At 35.6% G+C, this 11,407-nt stretch overlaps 1 long non-coding RNA gene across 1 annotated transcript; it reads right to left on the bottom strand.

Moving 5' to 3' along the window:
• Nucleotides 1–2,481: 2,481 nt before the first annotated feature.
• LOC311073590 lies at nt 2,482–5,361 on the bottom strand. Its single transcript, XR_014604177.1, has 3 exons — nt 4,092–5,361; nt 3,433–4,055; nt 2,482–3,343 (listed from the first exon to the last, which is right to left on the bottom strand). It is a non-coding gene; the product is annotated as an uncharacterized lncRNA (long non-coding RNA).
• Nucleotides 5,362–11,407: the final 6,046 nt, after the last annotated feature.

Below are 11,407 nucleotides of genomic sequence, written 5' to 3' on the forward strand. Positions count from 1 at the left end.
GTGTGTGTGTGTGTGTCAGAGAGTCACACAAATTCAGCGATCAGGATATCAGGTGCTGAGTTTATTTATAAGAAGTATAATCTTAAAAGTTTAAATGATATCTTTTAAAACAAAAGACTGTTTAGGGACCGTTCGGTATTTATGGAAGGGGCCACCGGAGGAAAATAGGGGAGGGTCATGTCTTTTTATTCTTTGTTGAGGGGAGGGTCATCCAACTTTTTTTAGTCTAGGGGGAGGGTCACCCAACTTTTATATTCATGAAAACAGCAACATTTCAAAGTGGCTTGTTTGGTGCTATTTTTTTCCATTTAGCTCCATGTTGATCTCGCGTTATCAGCCCCCCTTCGATATCAGATGGGTCTGACCCAACAAAAATCCAGTTTGGCGCTGTTTGACAGTGCGCACGCACTTCAGTTTGCGCTTAGAAAAAGTGCATCATGTCAGAACAGAATGCCAAAGAAATGTTTACCCGGCTAAGCTTTAAAGCACGAGCCAATAATGAACTTTTGTGTTTGCGAATAAGTGCACAGTGTCCTGTGAGTGTAACTCTACCGCTGCATTAACATGTGTGATGTGAATGTACGTCGAGTTTTACAGTATTGGGACAAGCGCCAGAACTGCAGCTGATAGAATACTACCATATTTTAGTTTCCATTCTTATTTTGTTTTCACGATGTGTAAGATGTAGGGCTACCACATCTTTAAATTACTAGGCTATTAGTTTTATTTAAGTTAACATAATAAAATACGTAGACCTACACCACAAAAACTAGTTGAGGATAAATTCATTAAAATTGGGCGATTCCAGTGTTATTGACGTGACATTTGCAGTCAAAACTTGAAATATAAATTCTCAGAAAATGCATTTAATACCAATATTTTGAAACGTCTGAAAGGAGTCAAGATATTAGAAAAATATCAGTCTACACATGCGTTTTATATTTAATATGAGGGAAATACACATGTGACGTGACAAAAAAATCTTTATCTTTTAGGTGGCAAAATATTTTTTAGTAATTCTATAAATTACACTGTGCAAACCAAAAGATATATACCCACCGGATAAATAAAGATCGGCCTCCACAGAACATAAAATATTATATTATTTTTATTTTATTTTTCGTGTTCGCATTTAAAAAAAAAAACAAAAACAAAAAAAACAATGTTACGGGCGTGACAGTTCTCCATTACGGACATGACTGCTCTGAAAGCGACTTTAAAACTTTCACAGAGACCTCAAACAGAAAGCACAAAGCCTTTCTTTAAAGTGAATTTCGTTTTTTATTAATTGCATCTTAATTTTAATCAATGTTTCATCTGGATTTAATAAATAAGTTAATATAGTAGAAAATAATAATAATACAGAGGCGCGGGCGAGAGAACTGGACTCTTGTCTCCCAAATGAACCGAAACTCAGCGTAAGGTATGCTACTTGCCTCACAGACCTGAGAAATATATAGAAAGCTTGAAATGTCTACTTTTAAACAGAACAATTCATAACGAAGGAAAACAGACTGCTTTCTGCTTATGAAATGTGCATTTCTCTCTGGCGCGTTCTGAGAAGATCGCGACGCATCGTCAACTTCATCTTTGCAGTCGACACAGAAAACACTTGTTTATTAATAAACAATTAAAATGTCTCCTTGCTATATTTGACATATTAATAATCATTACTTTTGCCGGTTCTTTGTGACAGCTTTTAGATGCTTTATTCGCAACGCCACCCATATGTTGATATGAACGAGTCACACCGCATCAGCACCGAAAACATGATTATTTTATTTTTTTTATCTAAAATAAAAAATCGTGATACGAACCGAATCGTAGGTTTGGTCTATCGTTACAGCCCTAGTAAGATGAGAAAGCAAGAGTTTATGGTTTAAAAACAAACAAACAATGGCTATCTGAACATCTTTGCCAAGCGCAAACCAGTACAGAAGTAGGCTAATCAATAAATTATTGGGGAGGGTCATGCCTTTTTTCACAATCATTTTGGAGGGTCATAGAAAAATTTATTTCTGGCGAAGGGAGGGTCATGTCTTTTTTGACAACAGATCTCAAAACTCCTCCGGTGGCCCCTTAAATAAAAAACGAACAGTCCCTTAAATAAAATCTTTAAAGTTTGAATACATACGCATCTTCTATTTACCTTTTAGAAGATTACTGTAATGATTTTGTTTAAATTGAACCTAAGGTATAATTGTTATTAAACAATGTCTGTTCAAAAACTTTAGATGGTTGAAAAACTGTACTTAGTCGTCTTAAATCTCATTTATGTGAAAAGATTCAATCAGCATTGTTTTTGTCCATGCTGGGGTTTCAATTTTGATGGCTTTTCATAGCCATAATGATTTTTGTACCCTCCTAACTGCATATTCTATCCCGTACACCTAAACACGACCATCACAGAAACCTACATTTTCAAAAATGAAATAAATAAATAAATAATTAAATAAAATGTAAACAAAGTTTTAGCTAAATAAATATATAAATAAAAACACCTTACATTTCCAGAGAGGTGAAGTAGTTCTTTATGCAACAATCCAAAAAGAAAATAGTTTAGGTTGTCAAACAAAACAGCTCCAGACCCTCACAGAGATACAGTGTGAAATAAATGTTCCAGACCCTCACAGAGACGAGAGGACTTACAGACCAGATGAGTCTCGGGGGGGACAATGTCACAGTAAATCTAGTCTGCGTTCCAGAGTACATCCATAGTTTTATACTACATTCATTTAAAAGCATAACCTTAAAAATTTAAATTAGATATTTATATATGTCAATAAAAGTTTTATTAAAATCATATATTCTATTTATCTTTTAGAAGACTTATGTATGATATAAATGCTTTTGCTTTTGCGGTGACCTAAATTATAATTGTTATAATGTGAGACAATGTCTGTTCAAAAACTTTAGATGGTTGAAAAACTGTAAGGCGTCTTAGATCTTAGATCATAGATCTTTTGTCCATACAACATGGTGTCACAATGTTTTGTTGTTGTTGTGTTGTTTTTAAAAAATCCGAGGACTCTACGTTGCTCTTATTTAGACTAAGTTGTATCATTTGGAAAATCACCACACAATTATACTTTCATCTGTGGGTGGCTGAAGGATTTCCTTCAGGATTTTATGAGTCTCTGAGATGATGTGTTTAAATTATGTGTCGTCTCGATCTGCCAGGTCTCATGTTCTCTATTGATCGGGTCAGTCTCATCATTGATAATAAACAGTTCAGTGTAGATCTTGTTTAGAGAGACCGACTGTGGTGCACTTCCCTCCAAAGTCCTCTCAGTGTCACACAGCATTCTTGATTTCATCTCATTCCTTACATTCGGAAGAATTTCTAAAAATCAGGACAAAGTTGGATAGTCATATTATTAACAGGAGCATCACACTTGAGAATGCACAGTGTTCTACAACAAGAGATCTTACCATGTTCGTTTACCGAGGTAGAGTGAGACACCTGAAAAACAAAACAAAAAATACTCATACATAAATATATATATAACATACACAAATCATTTCTTAACTACGCAACTGTTTCTTAAATTATCAGACACTCACCACATTAAAGTTAACATCACCATATATTGTCTTTTCTACCATGATTGGAGCAAATATTGACCCACCATTCCTCTGGTCAATTGTGAAGTTAAGCTGATTAGGGATCTGAATTAATGGCTGTCCGAACGATGTAGTATTATTATGCTGTTGATTTGTCATGTTTCCAGAATGTGCACCATCTGTTCACAGGAGCCGCTGAGAGCAAGTTCCAGCTGATAATGGTCATAAAGTGTGAGATAAGGTGCAAGTAGCTAAACTAAACATTTCATATTTGACAGCTGTTTTGAGAAATGTTAAACAACAACAAAAATAATCAGGCAAACTAATCAACTTTTTTCTAATTTCACCATTTTGAACTTAAAATAGGCCTATATAATACATGTGATTTAATGTGAGAGGAGAAGAAACAAATAACAGTCATTTTCATCATATTAGGCATAAGATTAATAATGAATGTGTACATATTGTGAATTAATTTAATAAACATTTACCTAACATCCATAGCCTTCAGTAAATTAAGGCTAGACCTAACATCCATAGCCTTCAGTAAATTAAGGCTAGACAAGAACAACAAAGTTCCTTTTTAACTCTGCCCCCTGCTCTAGTTAGAACTTTGGAGCGCTTAAAAGTGTGGGGCTCAAAAATAAGTGTCATTTGGAACTCTTTTATCAAAAAATATGTTGATAATGATTAGTTATGCCAAATAATAGTTTGGCATGCATGGGATTGTGTGTCCATATGCTAGTGAGAGAGAGAAATACATTCTACAATGATATAAAATATATCTTCATTAAATGCCGATTTTGTCTATTCTTTAATCCACACATAAAATAGGTTTTTATACCTGCTCAAGTACTTCTTGATGAGTTTCTTCTGTATTAAACATCGAATCTTCTCAGTCAGATAGTCGCAAGATCTCAGGAATCCTCTCACACTGCTCGTGTTCACGCGCTCCATCGCTGCACTTGTGTGTATGACTCGAATGATTCAAACTTCCATAAAGCCAGGGTTGCCAGGTCCCAGAAATATTTCCAGCCCAATGACAACTCAAAACCCGCCCAAATGGAATGAAAACTAGCCCAATTTTCCCATGTCCAATCAGATTAGACAACGGCTGGATTATTAATTTACGTCTTCAGCATCTGATGATTATAGATATTATCTGATATTATAGTTAATTTATTCCTTTATGGTTCAGCATTTAATATCAAATTAGAGGTTATGGTTTTATTGTTTTACACTTTTCAAGCGATTTCTGTTTGCTTTAAACAAGCGACTTTTTATTTAAATTTTTAGACTTGATAGAGTATTTTATATTTTGGAGGCTTTTTTGTTAAAGACCCTATCCTTAAAGGTATGCTGTGTAGGAATTTCTCCCATCTAGCGGTGAAATTCTATTTTGCATTTAAACGAATAGTGCTCTCTAGCACCTTGCATTTTCAAATGCGTGTTGCAACTGCGGTAGCCGTTATGTGTCAAGAATCTATGACAACATGTCTTCCAATAGCACTTCATCGAGTTTACCTGTACATGTTTTACTGTTATGCTGCCTATATAATGATTTACACAAACAAGCAATGAAAAAAAGCTTGTAATTTAGACTTACCTGTCGAGAAGAAAGCAGGCACCTTCAGCGTCCTTTTCAAAGTCTTTCTCCTTCATTAGCTCTTTCCACCTGGGAAAAGCTATCCCGATATTTATTTACATCCCGATAAATTAATTTTTTGCTTTTTGGCGACGAGGATTCCTTCTCCTGCATAACTATGATCCAACATTATATTGTCCCATGCAGTGCAGCCTTTTCAAATTTGCCGGGGAGTATCAACGCTGCCCATATGGTCTAGCGGTTAGGATTCCTGGTTTTCACCCAGGCTGCCTATGGAGGGATTATTGGGTCAGATTTAAAACTAAAAGTCTAAAACTAAAAGTCTTAAACGAAAACTAAAAGTCTAAATTTGAAACTTAAAGTCTAAGTCGAAAACTAAAAGTCTAAGTCGAAAATGAATTTGGTATTTAGGATTGGGCATTTGGTATTTAGGATAGGGCATTTTGTATTTAGGTTGGGCATTTGGTATTTAGGATAGGGCATTTTGTATTTAGGATTGGGCATTTGGGCATTTAGGGATTTAGGATTGGGAATTTGGTATTTAGGATTGGGCATTTAATCATTTAGCCATTTAGGATTTAGGATTGGGAATTTGGGGATTTAGGATTGGGCATTTGAGGATTGAGGATTGAGGAGTGTATGCAAATAAGGAGGCGTGGCCCAAATACTGAAGGCTGGGTTTGAAATGGCTGGTGCGCAGAGGCACCTTATGGACAGCAGAGGGAGCTCCCAGTGCTAAGGAGCACTGTAATGAAACCAAACAGAGCGAGTGAGCAGGGCTGGAGCGAGTACAGTACTTTACAATGTGATAACTTCAACTTAATGACAGCGTTGTAACATTTATGTGGCCTCACACACAAAGTCACCAGTGAAAGGAGTGCTATCGGTCTGACGACGAGAATAACTATTATTATTATTATTAATAGTGAGTGCGCGCGCGCGGCTGGGGCTCTCTCTCTCTCTCTCTGCTCGTTCTTATGCCCTGTCAAGCGCGCCCTTGTTAAACTGACATATGCAAATGACAAACTTTCACTATATGATGGTTAAACTGTAATTAATCCAATAACGATAGGAACCACCTGTTTAAGCATAAGTTGTAATAGACAGCAAAAAGGTATAGTAATAAAGAAGCTGCTTGTCTCTTGCCACGACTTTCACAATATCTGTGTACTGTTACAATAGATCTGCGCGCGCGCACTCACTATCAACAACCGTTGTCATTGTCAACAAACGTCAAGTTTCCCCGTACTTTTTGACAAGCGTCCTTCACAGGGCGGCCAGAGCTTCTTTGCAGCTCAAGTCGGTGGCGTTGTGAACGTACAGTTACTGTTTCCTAACCTTGTTTTTTTTTCTGATGCGTTGCATTAAAATATATATATTTTTTACTTGGCTTGGTTGAATTCCGATGTAGAATGCGGTCTGTTATTTCTTGATAACAGACCGCTGCGAAGTATAACACACCGTTGCCATGAAAAACAGAGCGTTGCTATGGACGCGGAATGGACTATTTTCTTTAGCGGAAGCAATACAATCGTTTTTAAATCAATAAACTCCTTTTTAAATCAATATTTTGTGTCAAATTATTTATGTATTTTGTAGGTAGCCATGTATTAAGTGGGATAATGTATAGCGAGGCGGTTGTTATAGCGAATAACAACCCCGACGACAGGCTGATTCAAGTTCAGCCTGTCGGGGTTGTTATTCGCTATACATTATCCCTTACATAAAGTACAGTCCTCGCTCCAGCCCTGCTCACTCGCTCTGTTTGGTTTCATTACAGTGCTCCTTAGCACTGGGAGCTCCCTCTGCTGTCCATAAGGTGCCTCTGCACACCAGCCATTTCAAACCCAGCCTCCAGTATTTGGGCCACGCCTCCTTATTTGCATACACTCCTCAATCCTCAATCCTCAAATGCCCAATCCTAAATCCCCAAATTCCCAATCCTAAATCCTAAATGGCTAAATGATTAAATGCCCAATCCTAAATACCAAATTCCCAATCCTAAATCCCTAAATGCCCAATCCTAAATTCTAAATGCCCAAATGCCCAATCCTAAATACAAAATGCCCTATCCTAAATACCAAATGCCCAATCCTAAATACCAAATTCATTTTCGACTTAGACTTTTAGTTTTCGACTTAGACTTTAAGTTTCAAATTTAGACTTTTAGTTTTCGTTTAAGACTTTTAGTTGTAGACTTTTAGTTTTAAATCTGACCCAATAATCCCTCCATAGGCTGCCCGGGTTCGACTCACGGTATGGGAAGACAATTTATTTTATTTTTATATTGCCAACAAAATTCAAGTTATTCAAGTTCATCAATAATCATTTTTAGTTATTCATAGTCTTAGAGGCCTACACGAACTGCAGAAAATATGTAAAAACTCATGAATGAGTATAAAAATATTTTCACAAATACAATTATATTGAATTCAGAAAATTTCACTGTGGAATATTTACTTTATCTATCATAATTTCAATTTAGTATGTCATCATTTACACTTTTCATCTCATAATTATGACGCATAGTCATCATTTTAATTTCAACTTTTTACGACTTTTTGTCATAATTATTAAAATTTTTGTCAATTACGCCTTTTTAATGTAATACTTAAAACGTTTTTAAGTCATAATTTGGTAACACTATTTTGATGGTTCTTTTGAACGTGCTGTTGACTATAGTAGTGTCGAACCTGCGTGTCCACTAACTCGCTTGTGAGAGTCAGAGTGGGTAAAGTAAACTCTCATTAGTGTTAGTAGAGTATTAGTGGACTGGTAGGGTTAGAATAAGTTGAGATATAGTTGAGTTACTTATAGTCAGTAGAATATCTGTTGGGGAGCATCACAATAAAGAGTTAGCAGATATTACGCACAGTCTATTTTTTCAGATGTTTAAATGACAAAATACCATTTTTTCAACCGAGTGAATCTAGACCTTCAGAAGTCATAACTTCAGGGGTCAACGGTTTAGGTCAGTAGGTCAATCTAGCTTTAAAGTTAGAATAAAAAGACCTGTTGTGTTCTGACACAAGGCCATTAACTGGTTCTTTTTGCTTATTTCTAGCAATATCAACCTGATAAATATGGACTTAATAAATGATTAAACAAGATAATTTTTAAGAAAAAAAGAAAAAAACAGTGTTTTAAAATTCAACTAAACCATGATACCGGATGGTTTTTTGACAGTTTTCGGCATAGTTTCAGGCATAGTGCAACCATGCAATGTTTGAGAAATCTAATATCGGTGTAATCTTTGCGAGGTCTCACTCACAACGCACAACTTTGTGTTGGCTGATCCCGGCATACCTTTACTAAAATAAAATATTATGGAAGTCATTGTACTGTAATTGTAAACCATATTTTATTTATTAATATTATGGCTTCATGTTGATTTCAAGTTTTTTTGTTTGTTTGTTATTAACTAACACTTCAACATCCAAAAGTAAAGAGATGTATGAGCTAAGGATGTTCTCTGACCCCAAATAAATAGATAATGGAATGTTCACAATACAGTAAGATATTCTCCTGCTTAGTATGTGTGTAAGTAGTTGTGCTTAAATCTCTGGATGTATTTTTACACACCATAGTGGTGCAAAGTTCCACACTCTTGTAAAGCCTATGGACTAACTTTAAAACATAATCTTTATACAGGAATCACACGTGTCCTTACAATCCATGTAAGATTCAAAAAACCAAATCACTAAGAATTTGTGATACACAAAAGTTTCCACTAGATTGAGTCATCTTGTTCAGATAGCAGACGACACTGGTTCACATTTTGTATGTTGGACTGTATGTGTTTTAGGTGAAGACGTTTCTTTGAGAGCCGTCAACATTCAGTGTTTATAGAAATAAATGACGATTAAGAATTTAAGTGATAGTCTTTCTGTTTGACTAAATTGATACTTTGTTTAGTGCAACTTTCCCTCTATCTACGAATCACACAAAGTATGAGTAACAAAGTTACACTTAAACTATTACAACAGAATCACATCTGACTATTGCACCGAGAGATGCATATTCATCAAAACTTGAAGCTGTTAAACAAAGTTCCACACTTTGGTGAAACCTGCAGATAAAATTGCACCAAAAGTAAATTCTAGAGGTCAACTGGGTTAAAAGTAAATGCATCATCATTTTACATATTAGTCAATTATGCTGTTTCTTTTGGTTTTTGTACAGTTTGCAAAAAGTATATAGTCTCAGAGCGTGGTCAAACATGTTCATATAGGAATGTATGAAAAACATGAACAAATATTGCATAAAGATAATTAAATGACGGTCCTTCTAGTATGAGAGTGTTTAAGACTAAACAAATCATATTTATTTTAGAACATCTTTCTGCTATGTCTACGAAACATCGATGTGAAAGATGAGTATTGCTGTTTTTTCTGTTACATATTACACTTCAAACTCGTCTAACTATTACACTTATTTTGTTATTATTACACAGTTATTTTGTTTGTGTGTGTCGCTAAACATGTGGTATAAAAATATGTGGTATTTTTACGTGAAAGGAGGGTTGATTCATTTTTTATTCTGTCCACACCAATACTTTGAGTTTTAGGCGTCTGTCTTTTAGGCTCGATCCAGAAAACAGACGTTGTGTTCTTAATAATTGTTCTTCATTTTATGATCTTCTTTTTATTCGGCATAATGCCAAAATGTTTTAACATATTGTAAATTTCAATGGTTAGATAAATCACCTAACTATTATATCTAACAATCAAAAGTTATATATGAAACAAGCTCAGTCGCATTAGAGTTGGATTCTTGTTTATATTGAACATTGTTATTGAACCGCATGTTTAACAGCCCTATTGTTCTCGGCCTCATCAAAGTTTTCACCGGAGCATACCGACTCTGAAACAAGACTTTGTTTAAAAGATTTTGTTTGCATTTCTTCTGAAACAACCTGTTTTGAAATTGTTTAACAATTTTTAACATCACTAGCGTAACACTTATCGCATTGCTGGGTGTGATTGTAATGTTTTGTATGCCGTTTTCTTTACACTTTCCCCCGGATATCTGTTTCCTACAGTTAGCTGTAATGTTAGTGAACTCTAGGTCTTCTCTTTGTTCATATACGACAGTATTCACATGAATTGGTTTGATTTGATAAAATTATGGTTTAAACCATCATCTTCATGTGAGACATTTACATTATATTATTATATCGTCCTAGTTTTTAAATAGCGCTAAAATGTATATTTTATATTTTAACCCTTTATGCGGATATAGAATTCCGCATAAGGTTCTCTGTTCTCTTGTTCTATGTTTTAAAAAATACCGCGAAACAAAGACAAGGACCCTCAAAATCTGTGCATACAACAAAACACACATGTAGGTGTACGATGATTTATCAGAAAATTACTTTTGTTTGAAGAAAAACTTAAATCAGCTGGTGCTTGATAACTATTGAAGTTATTAAACACGGTAATGATGTGTTTAATGCGATATTGATTTTAATTTTAACTCAATGCGCTAAAGGTCTATGAACTTTAACATCTTAATAGTTGGTAAAATTAACTTAAAGCATGCGCAAAATGAAATAGATCCTAACTACTTTCTAAATGTGAACTTATGGCGAACAATTCACCCATGCATATGTTTAATCAGATTTTGTAACTGGATTGAGTAAAAATAATAAACTTCTCTCTGGTGGCATATGCATAACTTCTCCATGACGCTACTTCTGTTGCATCGTGACTATAATTTACATAGTTATTTATGGCTTTCCTGATGACGACACCTCTATACAACCCCTCCAGTGGGGCGAGGGGCGGACCCCAGTCGCCATCCTGATAAATATTTCAGGACATCGCACGCTCTAGCTCTACTTCTAGCTCTACTAGCCTCGGACTGCTGTGCTACTGCATCATCTCATTGATCAAAAGGACTGTCAAAGCCTGCTTCAACATTTGCCTGAACCTGATGCAGTCTACGCTCCTGACCCAAAAACACAAACTTCCGAGCATTAACGCACAAACCCTGGATGACTGTACCGCAAGGACTCACTCAGGAGATTCCAGGAACATTCCAGGAACGAAAAGCATCTTTCATCATCGAATAGTGGACTATTCGAAAAGTTGAAAAAATGGCGACGCAAAACCTGATGGAGAACAAGTATCATCCAGCATGTGAGTGCGCCACGGGCAAAGAGTGTCCTTTAAGAGCTACGCTAGACTCTATGTTTAAAGATCATTTTAGAGGCCAGATGGTTGGCTTGATGCACAG

The sequence above is a fragment of the Abramis brama genome (assembly GCF_963993115.1).
Source record: "Abramis brama genome assembly, chromosome: 22".
Classification (NCBI taxonomy): Eukaryota; Metazoa; Chordata; class Actinopteri; order Cypriniformes; family Leuciscidae; genus Abramis; species Abramis brama.